This window comes from Amblyomma maculatum, chromosome 1 (genome assembly GCF_055883805.1).
Source record: "Amblyomma maculatum isolate TAMU_Amacu chromosome 1, ASM5588380v1, whole genome shotgun sequence".
Lineage (NCBI taxonomy): Eukaryota > Metazoa > Arthropoda > Arachnida > Ixodida > Ixodidae > Amblyomma > Amblyomma maculatum.
In genome coordinates, this window is record NC_139344.1 from 6541599 (window position 1) to 6558659 (window position 17061).

The 17061-nt window shown below is 43.9% G+C and overlaps 1 long non-coding RNA gene across 1 annotated transcript; it reads right to left on the minus strand.

Annotated features, from left to right (window-relative positions):
• Positions 1–1871: 1871 nt before the first annotated feature.
• LOC146201569 (uncharacterized) lies at positions 1872–12353 on the minus strand. The gene is made up of 3 exons (XR_014701657.1): positions 12057–12353; positions 6633–6801; positions 1872–2170 (listed from the first exon to the last, which is right to left on the minus strand). It is a non-coding gene; the product is annotated as an uncharacterized LOC146201569 (long non-coding RNA).
• Between the last annotated feature and the right edge of the window lie 4708 nt (positions 12354–17061).

Below are 17061 nucleotides of genomic sequence, written 5' to 3' on the forward strand. Positions count from 1 at the left end.
GATATCGGCATCCAATCGAACACATCACTGCACTGATGGTCTGAAGCACTGACTGGCCCGGCATTGTTTCGTTGGGCCTGGTCACTTGTTGGCGGGAAAAGCTTGGGAACGGCGAGGAGGTACATTTCTATTCTTCAGCCAAGAATCGATAGGCTGGTTCCGGCAAGTGGATTTACTTCTCAGAAACCCAAGTGCACGTGCGCGCCGCATACGGCTCCCAGCATTGTCCCTTTCCAACAATTGCAAATCTTTCCTGCATTCCCAGGAAATCCTCTAATGGCCATAATCACCTTGCTCCTTTCTTGTCCTGTACGTCAGCGGACGTGTCACTCTGTCGTCTCCTTTGGACAGTAGGCCTTCCTCACTGGACGATAGCACTTCTCGACGGGAAGGGTGAACAATTGAACGAAAGCACTTCCGGCTATTTCCCGCAGGGGGACATTTCTTTGTGTTTTTCTAGACGTTCTCTTGACAGGGTCAATTTGGCATTTGCAGGGTGTCCACAAAGCAAAACAGGCCTACACAAAAGAATTCCTGGAAACAGGCTCGCTTAGCGCCCTTGTACCAACAGCACATATCCACAGCACTTATCCATGCCCACAGGCGAACAATAGAGCGCGCAAGTGCGGATGATGCACGGTCGTAACAGTACATAAAGCCGCCGTTTGCGACACAGGCTGACCTTCCTGCCAACTGTTCTTTCAAATCGCTCAATCGCATGAACACGGCGCCAGCCACCTGGTAACGACCATCTGGAAGCGCAGAACGAAAGGATTATGGAAATTGAAGGCGACCGCACAGCTCGAGCGGCTGCCAATTATATCCCGTTGCGTGAGATGGTGTGGTTATGGTCAAAACTATTTATTGGAGAAACGCAACTAGAGCTTTTTGCACACGTGCACAGTGCCTGAGCTCCAGGGAGAGAGAGTATGGCTGGTATTTGCAGGGTGTTCTCCCAGGCTCCTCCTTTGCTATAGCTACATTTTTCCCGCATCATTTCCTTCTTCCTAATCTGTCTTTTCTTGCTTTTCCTAGGAGGGTTGGCAACCAACATCACCCTCTCCCTCATTATTCTCCTTATTTTACACGGCCTTTATTCCTCCGCGATCATCCTCGCTTTTTTGGCCCGACAGACACTTCTCGGAGGTCGAATCATCATCATCATCATCATCATCATCATCATCATCATCATCATCAGCAGCAGCAGCAGCAGCAGCAGCAGCAGCAGCAGCAGCAGCCTGACTATACCCACTGCAGGGCGAAGGCCTCTCCTATATTTCTCCACTTAACCCGGTTCTGTGCTAGCTGCATCCACTTGACCCCTGCGAACTTCTTAACCTCATCCGCCCACCTAGCTTTCTGCCGCCCCCTGCTACGCTTTCCTTCCCTTGGAATCCAGTTTGTTACCCTCAGCGACCATCGGTTATCCTCTCTTCGCACTACATGTCCTGCCCATGCCCATATATACCTACCTAATGACCTACCTTTGCAGGTGTGAATATTCGGAATTTCGAATAGTGTTGAATAGTACTTCTTGTTCGATCAAGTTCACAGCTCTATTTTACTATTGGCACAATTATCCAGTTGTTAAAATAGTGAAGACCTTTCGCGACCATCATAAAAGTTCAGAAATTACCAATTTTTGGCTGATCTAAATTGGCGGCAGAACATTGCGACATTACCGAACGACATTATCTTGCTCTTGTCAAACAATTTAGCTCGCTCTTTTTTCAAAGAAGTGACTGCCAGCACTCAGCAAAATTCCGCGCGGTGATACGCCTACAACCACAAGGAGCCGCCGCCACTCGTCTGCGCTGATCAGAAGAACGAAGTTCAACACCACAGGGCAAGTCGGTGTGTCTAGCCACATGATGGATGGACAAAACTTTATTTTCATCCAAGGTGTTTGGCACTCGCTTGTCCCTGGGCCCCCGCACGGCCCCACTGCACTCAAACGTTCCTGCCCCGAATGTCCATGACGCTAGCAGCTCGGTATATGACGACTGCCTGGTCAGCCAGATCCCTAGAGCACAGCAGGGCCTCCCAGGCTTCCCATGTGATGAGTTGCGCTCCAGGCTCCGCGGGGGACTGTCGCTCTTGAACGTCTCCAGCAGAGCTTATGAGTCAGCTCTCCTCTCTTCACTTTCAAGGATGCCACATCGACGATCAACTTTATGAAAGTGATGAAGAAATTGTTCGGTATTCGCGACACGACATATAAAAGAAGTGGCTGCAAAATGCCGACCTCGAAAGAAGACAATGCACTTCTACTCTGGCTGCAAAATGAGTTTTGCAGCTACGTGAAAAAGATTCAGGAATGTTCCATTACCACTGTTGGGAACTTCACAGGAGAAACGTTCAGTTCCCTACTGTTCAGCATAAAACCTCCCGCAGAGGTGTCCTAATTGCTGCTTAGAGGTGGCATCAACTATGTCCTGACAAGAAAATTTAACAGTGATCCTATGGCGGCATTGTTCAGAAAACTGGGTTTGATATGTTAAGGTAATGACGCGCTGGACGCAACAGCAGTTTAAACACTGCTAGATTCAGCTACCTTGATCTTCATCGCTGTATATTTGCCTTGCAACTGTATTGAACGAATAATGCATCACCAGACCTCGTATTTTCTGCTTCAAGCGCATGCTGCCAGTATATATTTAAATCATCCTGTCTGTCGAAAGAGATAACAAAATTCCAGAAACAACGCCCCAGTAGTAGTCAAGGCCTGGAAAGAGATTCGGTGTCCTTGATAACGCACATAGCGTAGCAAAATTAGCTATACGCTGTTGCTAGCTCATTGCGCTCGAGAAATGTCAACGTTGCATCAGTCCACGCCGGCACGAAAGGTCTGACGTCTGACTTGTGTTGCGTGACGACCTACAGGGCGGAAACTCTCGCTTCAGTTAACGCTCTAACGACTGACAAAATAATAAAAGGCGTAGCGGAGAGCATCAAAAACAGATCTACTCCAACACGATCATCATTCGCCACGCGCGGCCAACCTTTCCTGACGTCACAATGTTCACGACAGAGAGGCTGTGCATTCGAACCGCTACTGCAATAGGCTTGAACTTCGACTTATTGCGGAGCCTATTGAATAAATATACCACTCAACGCGCACAAAGTGCCTCGGGTAATATAAATTATTAGAAGCTGTGATTTGAAGAGAAACTTCAAAGCAGCTCCAGAACAAAGATGACAAAAAGCACAAGTAGGTGTACATCAAGCTCAAGAAGGGGAAGTTTCGGGGCCAATTGGTCCGACAGCGTTGGGGGGAAAAAGGAGCCAAGACTTCAAACAGGACGTAAGACGAGATGTGGACAGGACGAGAGGTGACTAGCAACTGAGATTTATTAGAAACCTACCTGTTGCAGCAAAAGGGACATCTGCGCGTTACAAAAGAAAAAAGTGAAATAAAAAACAGAAACGAGGAGAGAAAGAGAAAGGAAACGGAAGGGAAAAAGCGCGCAGATGCCTATTTTGCTGCTACAGATGTTTTTTCTGACAAACCTCAATTGCTAAAGTTACCGCTCGCCCTGTCCACATATCGTCTTACAACCTGTGTGAAGCCTCGGTTCCTTTTTCACAGTGTGCACTGAAATAGTGGGTGGACAATAACGGTTGAATTTTGCAAATAAAGAGCACTATCTAAAATAGCACTATCTCTTCTTGTATACCTTGGCAATAGACACTGTGTCTTTCTTGTCTGTCCACATGCCGTCGGTCTTCCTTCCTTCCTTCCTTCCTTCCTTCCTTCCTTCCTTCCTTCCTTCCTTCCTTCCTTCCTTCCTTCCTTCCTTCCTTCCTTCCTTCCTTCCTTCCTTCCTTCCTTCCTTCCTTCCTTCCTTCCTTCCTTCCTTCCTTCCTTCCTTCCTTCCTTCCTTCCTTCCTTCCTTCCTTCCTTCCTTCCTTCCTTCCTTCCTTCCTTCCTTCCTTCCTTCCTTCCTTCCTTCCTTTTTCCCTTTCTCTCTTTCCTTTAAAGGCGTACTGTAAGATGCATTTTGCAGCACGGGCAACTATCGTACTTTTGCAGCTACCAGACAGAAACTGATTAGGATAAATACTGACACTCTCTTCCTTGATTTCTAAAACACTTTCGATAAAGTACCACACAAAAGACTACTTCTAAAGCTATCGTGCCTAAATCTTAACCCGTTAGTATTGGAATGCTGTCTAACTTTTTGACTAACAGAGAGCAATTGGTCTATGCTAACAATTGTTCTTCCCCTCGTAGCCCGGTCATTTCAGGTGTTCCCCAAGGTACAGTCCTGGGACCCTTGCTTTTCCTGATATATATTAACGATCTTCCTTCCAATATTTCCTCTACTATTGGCTGAATTGCTGACTATTGTGTAATTTACCGCCCAATCACTAACAGTACTGACGTTGGCATTCTTCAGCAAGATCTTAACCAAATCGAAGCTTGGTGCAAACGTTGGCGAATGTCTTTTAGTATTTCCAAAACATGTTTGATTTCGTTCCATCGTCGGCAGATGCATACTCCTTCTAAATACGCTCTTTTTGGTTCTGAAGTGTCGTCCGTCTCTTCCTGTAAGTACTTGGATATTACTGTAACGCAAAGCCTAACATGGTCATCTCATGTCATGAACATCGCTAACGAGGCTAATCGTACCCTTGGTTTCAAACGGCGCAATCTATGTTTTGCCGCCCCATACATCAAATCATTAGCATACATAAATTTGTCCGTCCTAAACTAGAATATGCTTCATCAATATGGGATCCTCACCAGTCTAACTTTTCTTTAACCCTAGAATAAATACAAAATCGTGCTGTCCGTTTCACTTATTCTGATTATTCATACTACACTAGTGTGTCTGCTTTAAAATCTAGAGCCAATTTACCTAGCCTTGAAACCCGACGGAAAATTTCTCGCTTGTGCCTCTTTCATATGTTTTATCATTCATCTTTTGGAGAATCAGTCATAGCACCTGCTTATCGCCTCTCAAACAGTATTAATCACCATAAGACCATCTAGAACAGCAGCAAGAACTACCGCTCATTCTCGATCTTTTTTCGTCACGTCATCCCGGAACTGGAATGATCTACCACAGGACGCCGTGCATCATATCAACGCCATCCATTTTAAGAACGCTATCAAGACCATTGTTGTTTAACTCTCATGCCCATCCCTCATGTAATGCCCCATACCAGGGGCCTTTGAGGTATTAAATAAATAAATAAATAAATAAATAAATAAATAAATAAATAAATAAATAAATAAATAAATAAATAAATAAATAAATAAATAAATAAATAAATAAATAAATAAATAAATAAATAAATAAATAAAGTGCAACAAGAAAGACAAGCTGGCTTAGTTGGTTCGACATTCCTAACGGCGGTGAACAGACGAAAAAAAAAACAGGAACAAAGAAAGAACAACTGCTGTCGTCTGTTGTCTTCATTTTCCTGTTCCTTTCGCACTGTTCGCGTCCTTAGCAGTGATAAATAACTTTCATGCTGTCCACGCCGGATTGTCTCGGCAAAATGGAGGTATAAAAAAATTCGCGTCTGATAATAAGTTACATGAAGTACACGACATCATAAAAGCGCCGACAAAGTCAATTAGTCATTTCCAAAACTGAACAAGAAGAAAAGTAAAATAGGTATTTTCGGTCTCTACAGGTGGATTGCACAGCAAGGTTGATAAATGTAAGTTGACAAACGTAAGTAGTCAAGCAATTAATTACTCACAGTTTACTAACCAACTTCCTTATTTCATAAGAGTGGATATTATATTACGAAATTGCAGACCATGAACATCATAGCTGAGCCCTATTTTTAAACATACTTATTCGGCAATGCGGCTCAAAATTTCGAGTGTTAAAAACATGCGCTTGAAAGCTGGTTAGTTGGCTTTCGCCTATTGCATTCCATAAATTGGAGTCCCTCGCATTTTTATGCATCAAAAACAGATGCTGTTTGTGTATTTGGGGGTTTCGAAGTTTATATGATTTGGGGACGATTCAACGAAGCGCAAAGCCGATTTGTAAGTATTCAATGCAGAAGAGCCCATTCAATGAGCTCTCAAAGAGAATATTCGGTACTCGACACTTCCATTACGCTGCCTATTACGAAACCTCAAAGACGAGGGCTTTCCTTCACCCATGACGGCCTTCAATTTAGGAAGGAAGGAGGAAGAAGATGAGCAGGAAAGGCAGAGAGGTTAACCGGTAAAAGAAACCGGTTGGCTACCCTGCACTGGGGGAAAGGGGTGAGGGGATATCAAAGTGGTGGGTAAGAGAGGGATGGATGAGGTCAGTACAGTCACATCACACACATATCACATCACGTCACAGTCATATCACGTAACATAACACTAAAATCATAGTCTTTCGATCAGGTCTGTGCTTTTCATAAAGCGGAGCAGTGCCTGGGAGGCCTTCGCCGCAGACGATCGCCGTGGCCAGGGACATAAGAATCTTAAGTTCAGCCAGTGGGCGTCCATCTAGACGCTCCAGGACACGGCATAGACACTGTCTTTCCTCACTGTACACGAGGCACTATCAAAGAATGTAGCCTATAGTCTCGTCGCACCCGCAGTTTGTACATGCAGGGCTATTTGCCATTCCTATCACAAAAGAGTAAGAGTTTGTGAATTCTATACCAACCAACAGGCGGCACAGCAAAGTTGTTTTCACGTCGGGGTAGGCCAGGTGGAAGCCGGAGTTCAGGTCAGGGTCCAGAGATTTTTAGCGGCAGTTCGCAAACTGCAAAGAATTTCGCAAGGAGAGCGTGTGTTCCCGCGCAAGTGCGCAAAGCCTGCCCGCTGAGTCTGCCCTGGAAAAGGGGATCAACCAAAGTAATATTCCGTTTATGATAAAAATTAAGGAAGTCTATTAGTAAATTATGTGAATAATTGCATAACCCTCATTGTGCTCATTCATTTACACATTTTCCGCCATGTTACATGAAGCCCCTTTACAGACCACACAGACGTTCTTGCAGGTTTTGATATAAACGTCTCTAATTATTAAAAAATACCTCCCTGCATACGACCCCCCCCCCCCCCCCCTTTCCAGCCTTGATAGCAATGGTGATGAGAATGGTACTTGTTGATTATGAAATGGGCGATTTTTAGCCATTACTGGCGTCGTGCTAACAAAACTCGCTCTAAGGCGATACTGGTAGTTTTTGTTGTTGTTGTTTGTACTTTATGAAGCCTCACTGAATCCCTGTCCTCCCTCTTGAAGGCCCCGCCATGGTGGTGCATTCGTTACCACGTTCGGCTACTGTGCCCTAGGATGCGGGATCGGATCCCGGCCACGGCTGCCGCCTTTCGATGGAGGCGAGAAGTAGGCGCCCGAGTGCTATGCGATGTCAGCGCACGTTAAAGAATCAAAATTAGCCGAAATTCCCGGAGCCTTCCAGTACACCGTATCTCATAGCCCGAGTCGCTATGGGACGTTAAACACCATAAACCAAACCTTCTTTAAAGATAAGCTGAGATTAATTTTTTCGACAGGCGGACACGATTCAACGATTCAAATGTGCGAAGTCTTTAGGCGACGTGGGCGAAATAATTTCACCCCAGCATTCAAAATGCCGGCCTAATCAGAGATTAAAACTCTGACAAAGTTCAGGCTTCTCCTCAATAAATCGGAGGAGTGCAGAGAAGCTCCGAAGGACGTAATAATTGTTACCAAATTTCCAGACTTCCGCTGGCTTCGCCCTCATGCTTGTGTGCGTCGTACAATGCTGCCAAGCAAAGCTTCATGAGCTACGCAATTTATGGCGTTGGTTTTCTTCAAATGGATTGCTCTCTTCAAACAACCCTTTGTCCGCTTGAGACGTAGCACTGCTTTACATGACGGGCTCGATGCGGCCCCAGCCAAAATTCAGACGCCTACTTCATGTTGTTCGGCAATTAAATTAGCCATTCGTATGCTAGCACAAAAATACTTCCAATTATTTACCTGCAAGTTTCATACATGCGTTCCCTTTAAGCTCGTCGAATCCTAAAACCTCTTCCCCTTCTATTTAATTACCGCGTCCATATCTTCACTCTTTCCTTTTTCATTCTGTAGTTCTTTTTGTTCCCGGGTTTTAAATGCTGTAAAATATCATCCTCTAAAGTACACTTATTCGCGAAAGATTTTTCTGTTCTCTTGCCCTGTGCACTGGCCTATAGACACTGACACCCTGATCTTCGTAGCCTGGTTGCAGAGTATGATTCTTTTTCTGTAATGTTTCATGCTTGCTCGATCATCTGTGAGTGTCGAGATCATGGATCTAGTGCCCTGAGAGGGGTTATTTTTTTTTTTGTCATATGCTGTAAACGAAGCTACCATAACGCTTAACCACACCCCTATGGGGGTATTTTGTTGGCATTTACCTACCCAAAATAGTTATCAGGGGAGGGAGAGAAGGCATGAAGGAAAGCCAGACACAGTCAGAAGTTTCTTCAAAGTGTCTTTTATTTAGGAAGAAATCTGCAGTATTAATATCTCTCGATACAACAGCGCATGTTTATGACTATCCACCACTTTTTCGCAGCACAGTATACTAAATGTATCGCAGACTCTTAAAGCGCCCCTCCTGTCGCAGGGAAGCGTTAAGTCGACTCCTGTTGCAAAATATATGTTGAAGAAGCGCTTACAGTTTGATGTTTCTTTTTATCTACAGTTTCTGTCAAAAATATACAGCCCACTCAGTTTCTTCTGGGCGTTTATCGTTTTGCATCGTTAGCTTCACATACCTTTAGAAGCGAGACTAACATTCGCTTCCATGCTTCTCATGCGTCTCGAGCTTATAGGATCTAGAGTGGTACCATCCCGACTGCGAACCCTGTGCCTTAGGCACGTGGTTCCGGAAGTTATCCCCGCTTCGATAGGTTTGGAATGTTGTCGATGCAAAATGACCAAGGCCCGGAGGAAGCACCGTGCAGTTATGGCAGCACGCGCAGTTATGTCCGACGTAAGGAAGTAAGGATGACCTTGCGAGTCGTAGTACCCAGCGCATGCACCTTCCTACGCTGCAGTCAACCCGACCATTTTGCTCATCTATGATCTAGACGTCGTCACAGTGGCAGCTGACGCGTGGGACTTCACGGACGCTGAGCACCATTGTGGCGAGCAGCGGAATCTTCGTTTTGAATTAAGATTTGGGAGGTTCCAGTAAACATCATCGGCCAAAGGGATACACTCTCGTTAAAACGAGATTTCGGGTCATCATGCCAGAGATTTTTCTCCTCTGCGCTGGTATCGAGGTGAAAGACGCGTGGGCATTACTACGGCAACATTCCGCTTGTTTTGTTTTCAAATAGACATTGGTAACTCCGGCGAATGGGGAGAGCCATGCTTCAAAGGAGTGACGTGAGTGAGTCGTGTTTGTAGAGGCTGCACCAATGTACCCACCATTTCAGAATTTTCTTTACTCTCTTAAACAGGAAAGAATCTATCAGCAGTAGCAGTCCATAACTATAGGTAGAACGTTGCTGTTATATATATATATATATATATATATATATATATATATATATATATATATATATATATATATATATATACGCAGTACAGCGTCACTCGAAAATTAGGAGAGGAGCAAAATGTCACGATCAGGGTTTTGGGCACTCACACGTTCTGCCCAGTTTCATCGCTTGACTTCATTGTAAATCGTCACGCAACCATTCGCTCGTCGCTCGCGTGATAGTTTAACGAGAAAATGCAAATTATATTCAACGGTTTTATAGATGGGAACAACGTTTTGCGATAGACGGTGCAGCATTGGAAGCGATAATGAGCATACGTGCGTCTAAGGTAATAAATAATTGCAGATCTGGCCCATCAGAGTCAAATAGCCAGCCTAATGAAGATGAGGTGGAGTGCGTTTGACAACACCTCCAGGTCATGAATAGAAGCTCAGCAGAGTCCTTCGGGAGGAAGGTTTATATGTCTTGCCAGTGCCCATCTCTGGGTGCAGTTGTTCGCTAGCGACGGAAATTTCAGTTATATTGCTTACAAGCTGTGAAAGAGATGATAAAAAAGGGAGATGCAATGTCATGGAGAGACCGGAGTGGGTAAAGAAGCGCGCAGATTAATCATATCCCAGCTGAAGCCAAAAAGAGGAAATCGGCAAGCGTACGGCAAGACAAGGTAGCCGATGGTCTCACAGGGTGCAGGATATGTACAAAACAAGCCCACATCTAACAGAGAGTCATGTGATGGGTTGATATTAGTAAATTTACGGGAATAGGAGCTCCTAGTTGGGCCAAGACAGAGTTAATTGGATATGAGCAGAACAGGTATTCACCGTTAAATCAGTGCAGTCGAGATGGTGGGGTATATGGTGGTTTTATTAGAAGAGTCTGACGTGTTTTCATACGGCATATCAAAAAGATTTTTACATGAAAATCAGACCTGCTGGTCTGCTGTCGCCTTGTTAAAGAGCGCTGTAGCCCAGATTCCATAGAGACAAGTGTCAATTTAAAAGGAAAAAAGGTAATGGTTTCCATACGCTTATGTACTCCTGTCCTTTCTTTGTTTGTTTTTTCCAGACATGCACATCAAAAATCAAAGACGAGACCACCTTCAGAAGGAAAAAAAAGAACATGAGCGCCGGCAGCTTTCTGCAAATTTGTTCTCCCATTAGGTTCGATACCTGTGCGTATTTACATCTGCTGTCTATCTGTTCATTTAAGCGAACCAAAGCGTAGCCTCCAGTTAAAGAAAAAAAAACATTACAGAAAGGAAAAATACAGAATAGTGTTATGACACTGCAAGAAATTTCTACCAGCTGATAATAATCGCGACAAAGTTATATTGCCGCCAGAAATTACCCTATAAATATATTATATATCCCCCAAATATTAGCGTCCTTTATTGAGCAGATTTTCTGCTGTTTCTCGCTTTTATTTCTTCCCGAGGGGAGCCTAACGATCCCCGCAACAACTACCGACGCAGCAGAAAACTGTGACCACCAGCACATCGCGTCACCTGAATGGGGATGAAGCCTATCGGTAGCGGCGATTCTAAAATATCTTCCCGGACTCTTCCTCCGGCGTACCTTCAAATATAACATTCCTACTGCCTGTCCTGTGGGACAAGCCAAACTTGTATCGCTCCCCTATTGAGCGCCTCAGCACCCCAGTCAGCCTCTGATCCCCACTCGACACCTTCATCGGAAGCATCTCTCACCAGCACCAACCTGCAAGAACTTTGACAGCAAATCAAGGTGGCCGTCATGATTGCAGTAGAAAATGGGTCCCTGGGCTTTTGGCACGCAGGAACACATCAGCACTTCATGTCGAATAGAAGTTTTGCTTCCTCCCACGCGCGCAAACGAAAAAGAACAACCGTTGTTCTGAGAACATCAGCTTTTTTTGCGGAGCCGTGCAGAGCATTCTTCGCATACGTATCTCCCGTCACCCATTATTTTTTCAAGCCCGCTCAGGAGGTGTTAGAGCCAAATAATTAACGACGAGTATCAGCACTTATCTGTGTCTGTGCTATGTGGAACAGCATAATGAATGGTCCGGATTAGTTTCGACCACCTGGACTTCTCTGACACGCGCCGAAATCTCGACACACGAATGTTTGTTCATTTCGCTTTCATCGCAATCAGGCCGCCGTGACCGGGAATCCAAGGCACCCTAGCCGTTCGCGCTATGGGCGCAAAGCCATCACCGCAGGCGGTGCGCGCGAAAGAGCGAAACCTAATGTCACAAAACGCCCCACTCGCTGCTAGTTTATAACTAGCCCATTGCTCAAGGCGTGTTGTCTTACCTCGCCATTCTAGCGTTGGAGCTGGAAAAGCGCCATCACCGTACAGACACCGGCGTATTTTCGTTTAACCCGAACGAGAGGTCTCCCTGGCCGTCTCTGTGGTGGCCGCAGAGGATGGTGCGGCGGCATCCCCCCCCCCCCCCCCCTTTCAAAAGGGAAGACGAGTCTGGAGGACGACGTAAAATGCCTGTGTAGCTTCAGTGGAAGCGGCTAGACAAATTCCAGAGCCATTGGTCTCGTGACCTCGTTACGCAACGCTTATGGATTATCTTCCACACGTACTCAATTAAAACAAAAAAAAAATGTACGCACCAATTAGCGAGAATGCTCCCGTGCCTTCGGAAGTGGGTTGCGCAAACGGGCTCCAATCTGTATAAGATCTCTCCGATGGCAATCTCAGGATGAGGGGGCGAGGAGAATGGGGGATACGAGGACAGAAAAGAAGAAAAAGAGCTCCAGGTTGTTGCTCATTTCGCTTGCCTGTTTTGCGCGCTCAGTAACGAGCAGAATGCTACATCTACTACGACCATCATTACGCGACTGAGATTTAAACCGGTATCTGCCGGAAGGCTACTTTCCACTTTTTTTCTTTTTTTCAGCCTAGCGCCTGCTTGCCTGGATGGAGTGACGACAGTGTCTGCAACAGCGTAGCCGTAACTGTATTCAGGTACCGCTTGAATGAGCTCAAAATGAGCCTCCCTTCATTCTTGTTAACTGCAGCTACATAAGCAGGCTAACGCGAAGAAAATTAGTTTGTTCTCTGCAGTGCTGGTTGCTGAGCTTTTTACTCCTTCTGTCGAGTTTCTTTTCTCCCTTTTTGTTTTCATTTTCGTGTCTCAAAAACGCGCTTAAGCATATTCTTATGGCCATTGCAGTACGAATGATCGCCTTAGGTTAGCTGTATTGTTTGCCGCGCGAATGCCCTCTTTTATTCTCTCAGGGAAGCCGGTACCATGCCGGATTTTTGTTATTAACCGACTGCCTCCACTTTTTAACTATAGGTTCGCGCGTTGTTCTCCTTTGAATCCCTTGAGTAGCTGCGAGCTGCTGTCTAGTCCATCTTTGAGTAGAAGCTGCCCTTATTTGTTTTAATGGTTGTTGCATATCTGCAATAATCTGCCTATACATTTTTTGTGGTGCATTAGAGGCTGAGCAAAACTTGCCAGTCGATCATTGCGCGAGGAAGCTTATTTCATGGCCTTTCATTACTGACAGTGGGCTGTGTTGCATTTCGCTCTTTCAGACACTTTGTCGTCAGTACCAAGCTTCTAAATCCGTGTGTTATGACCGAATTTAGTTTGGTGTAAAGAACAGGCAATAAAGAAGAGCGAAACAAGCATGGGCATGCCCCTCTCATCACGTGCGCGCGCAGAGTAAACGGAGCGGAATAACACAGGGCAAGACAACACAGGAGCCATGTGCTTCGTCCGTTTAGAGCATTGCTCTTTCGAGATAATGTATATTAACCAGCCCGCTGCTTCGTTCTCTGCCGGTGTGGTCTCATTTAGCACATCAAGCATTCACTGCGTTTTACATTATCTTTCTTTATAAGCTTTGCTCGCAGAGACTGTGAAAACTATCTAAAAAGACTGCTAACCATAGTTTTCCAATCCCTATTAAGCCAACTCTGTCATCATGTACAGGGGTCTAAACTAATAAATTTAAAGGTAACAGGACAACGTCATAAACAATATTTTTAGAGAATGAACAAAACAAGACAAGTGAAAAGACTATCATGTAAAAGGGAAGATCACCTCATGGAACACAGCAGATTATACATATGTCGAAACGTCTAAACTCACATAGAAAACGCGTGCCCACTGAAGCCCAAGAAACAACCTCACGAAGAGTGGTGGTCTCAGTCGCGGAGTGCCGTAAATTTGTGACTACAAGATAAATTATCTGGTAACATCAACCGGCATTAATAAAGAAACGAAAATGCTAAAAACGTAATATTGAGTGTTACCAAAAAAAAAAAAAAAAACGAGAAAATAACTCCAATAGAAAAAGAAAACAAATACTCACCAATAGTAAAAAAAAAATAAAGAAGCTTATTAAATGGGTTTCAATAGAAACAAATGTCAATCATTTAGTTTGGCAAGGCATACCGACAGAACTAGAAAAATGTTTGTGCGGTAACATATACAGCTGGTTCCGTTGAAAAGCCGCCGCCGCAGTATACAGCGATCGACCGATCTACAGGGTCATTACGTCCCAACCACATGACCACACGTGGGAGTTTCAAAGACACCACATTCAAATAAAGCTAAAGAATTCGGCGAGAGTCGAAATGAAGCCATAACAGAGAGCGGGTTCCTCTAATACTAGCATTTCCGTAAATAGAACTAATTCAATAAAATAATTTTTTTCGCTACGGAAGTTCGAAGCCAGGTCCTCTTCTGCCAAGCGGGCACGCAAGGCATATAGCGTGAAGTATTTTTTTTTTCTTTGTTGTCATACGCCACAAAGAGTATTTTTTCAACATGCATTCAATACACGAAAAACATCGCTAAAGTTAAAGTGAGGACTCAAGCTGTGGGGGGTACGTTCACGGGAAGATGGCCAGTTTCCTTTAGGCCCACAGCTTTTTTTTCTTCCTCCCCTCAGCGCCGCGTGACAATATACTATGTTTACAATAACTACTTACAGAGTTTTAGGAAACACCATTAAAGACATCTTAAAAAGACAGGCCTAAAGAGTCGATCAGAGTCAATCTGCTCATAGTAGGGCAACCATTTGGCAGAAATAGAATTCGTCGAAACTGCTGATGCTTGGTGCTGCTCCATCATTCTAGCGTTTCGTAACCTGTGTGCTCTAAACAACAACAAAAAAAAAAAAAAAAAAAAACACGTATGAAGAGGTGCATCAACATATTTCATTGTGAAATCGAAGGATATGGGAAGGCAAATAAATTCGCTTTTTCAAGGTTTGCTGCAAGATATCCCAACACAAAATTGCGTCCTTACAATTATTTCAGGATTATCGCTGAGGCGGTAATTCGCAGCTGACACAAAAATATCATTTTACTTAAGCCAAACCTTCATGGGCAACGTATCCGTATACGTTACTACTAGAAGAAAATCTTAGTGCAAGGTGAAAGTAACATTATTAACAACCGCGTAAGGACATCGTGTCCTGGTGATCTCAAATAAATACTTTGAGAGGCAAATTGGAGAAGGAAAAACATCTAAAACAATTCTTTTTAAAAGCGTCTTCGCGACAATGAAAATAAGAACTGTGTTGAAAAACGGACTGACAGAAAACATGCCGCAAAATACACTTCATGCCTAAACCCTTCTAAGCAAGAACCGTCAGCGAAATGAGAGTAACATCAATTTGAGCAAAACAGCAAGTAAATTTGTCTGCAAAAAGTATTAGGTCGGATGTTTCACGAAAAAACATAAAGCAGGCAACAATCTACCACACATAAAAATGGACTAATCTCAGCCCACCAGCGCTGAAGGGTCGGAAAAGGTAATCACGTCGCATGGACACTATGGAAGAAAACAAAAAACAAAATTCAAATACTATATAAAACCGATAAACGAAAGTCCTGGCGCAATGAATACTCTGCAAATAAAAAAAAAATGTGGAAATACGTCGCATGCGGTAGCGTCGAGGAATATTAGCAGACTACAATGTGGGACAAAAATTTGGGCATAGCGCTGCGCAGCCAATACGCAATCTTTCAAATAGTTGTTACAGTATCTGTAAGCACTTAATAGTAAGCCAAGATACCTGGGCAGTCAGTATACACGTCCAATTTACGCCCGCATATTCAGCTGGTGTAGATCCCCACAATCAAAACCACAGAGCGTAACTCTTGGAACGGGTCATCTGGGCATTAGAAACTATTCCACTGCTTTGATAGGTGATAACTTCATCCAATTTAGGCTTGTTTGCGCTGAAGACAGCCAGATCATCTGCAAAGCTGATTAGTTGAGCTCACTATCTAGGATACGGCAGCCTTCCTTGACGCTACGCTGCAGAATGTTCATATATAGGGGCAGAGTGCGAACAGAAGTGGTGATATAATGGACACACCTGTTTGCAGACGAAGAGATGGACACAGGTTGCGAAAAAGATCATTGATAATCAAGCGGATGGAGCAATGGGATTTGTGCGGCGACCTTGTGCGGACTGCTGCTGCATGTCCAAGGCAGGTACCGGAATTTTGATTGAGTCAAGGCTGAACTAGCCTTTAAAAAACGGCAGATTATAAGCCTGCGCTCCATGGCCTGTAAAGAAAATGGAGAAGAGGTGATGCGTCGGCATCGGTATGCATAGAAGAGGTTCAATTCATATATTTATATATATATATATATATATATATATATATATATATATATATATATATATATATATATATATATATATATATATATATATATATATATATATATATATTGCATCGCATCAGCTGCAAGCGTCTTTGTGGTGGTGTGTTATACCTGTATACATATTAAATGCAAAGTATTAGCTGCTTGTTTGTGCAATAATTTATTGATTTATTTTGACGACGCATACAAATCAGAACCACTAGCTCTACATTTTAAAGCAGACCTTCGTATATCCTTTAAATTTAATATGACGCGACCTAAATGAAGTATTGAGTTTCATCCTTTACCGATGCCGAAGTTATACGAATACACTTGACAAACTGAACGCAAGTGGTCTAGAATATTTTAGCATTAAAATGCATACACAAGTTTCTGACTTTTTGCAGTCAAGTTTACGTATGTCATCACTGACATCTGGAGCACGAAAGTACTTTGTAGAATGAGTATAATTTAGAATACTCTTATCAGAATTTCTGAAGCAAACGAGGCCAGTCTTGTACCTAATCTAAGTCCTGAAGTCTGGAAAGCGGTCCCGCACATTCTCGATGACCAGTGATATGGGTTTCCTAAACCTTAACATATAACCCATGCGGAACAAACCAACACCACATCATCAGCGTATTGCTTACTAAAATAAAGAGCATTCGAAACCTGCTCAAATCTGACACGGCTATAACTGTGTATTTGAAGCCTTTTCGCTTTGTTTCAATTTTCGTTGTTGTCTCTGCTTGGTTTTCTTGAGAGGGTCTTCGAACGTTCTTACTGTTATTGGGTATGTGTGATTTCGAAGTGTTTCCTTGAAGGCAGTAATTTACAGCAATTATTTCCTCGGCCCACTCGTTTTCCTCGTGCCATTGCATATAGCTTCCTTTAATATGAGAGCCACAGGACAGGATTTGTTGTTGGCAGGAACACTGAAGTCAGAGGCAGCTGCTGCCACTAATAAAGGGGGAAAATTCAGTTTGAAAATCAAGGTT